The 652-nt window shown below is 37.7% G+C and overlaps 1 protein-coding gene across 1 annotated transcript in view; it reads left to right on the forward strand.

Annotated features, from left to right (window-relative positions):
* LOC119587929 (serine-rich adhesin for platelets-like) overlaps positions 1 to 652 on the forward strand; it is a gene marked incomplete at both ends in the record, with an annotated part of 68,313 nt that overhangs the window by 61,692 nt on the left and 5,969 nt on the right.

Below are 652 nucleotides of genomic sequence, written 5' to 3' on the forward strand. Positions count from 1 at the left end.
CGATAGTGCTGATGCATAACGTCAGTGGTATTATAATATCTATAAAAAGAAAGACTATTATATAATTTTCTAAGAATCGACATATCTACTACATCAGGAAATGCTTGCCCAAGCCCCAGATAACACCGGTAGGTTCATCCTCTGATTGCGGGCATGGTGAACCTTTTGAACCGTGCCTGCCTACCATTAAGCGTGGCTGAGGGCGTCGGGAGCGGTGATACACTTTCACTCGCCGACCTCGCGCTGGCTTTGCGTAATATATTAGACTTGTAATGTGTCTGAGCTTGTTGTTGGTCTCGTAATTCTCTTTCGAGACTCATTGTTCTATTTTCTTTCATTATTTTGTATCGATTTTATGTATGTGATTATTGAACGTTTAGAGAAGTAACGCAGAATAACGGAGCTTCGAAGTTGTTTCGTAGAAATTTTAAACAGACCTTTTTTTTATATAGTTAGTGGAGTTTGCTAAGGCGTAAAAGAATTGAACATCGAGAGAAGTACTGTCGTTTGCGATGCAAATTTCAGTTGTGTGCCAAGCTGATAAAGTACTTCAAAATATATATTACAGCAGGCTTAGATTATTTTTATTCTACACGAATTAAAAATATAGCAACAGATAGAGATAAAAAGTGGATGAAGACACGAGATGATT

Source organism: Penaeus monodon, chromosome 23 (assembly GCF_015228065.2).
Source record: "Penaeus monodon isolate SGIC_2016 chromosome 23, NSTDA_Pmon_1, whole genome shotgun sequence".
NCBI lineage: Eukaryota > Metazoa > Arthropoda > Malacostraca > Decapoda > Penaeidae > Penaeus > Penaeus monodon.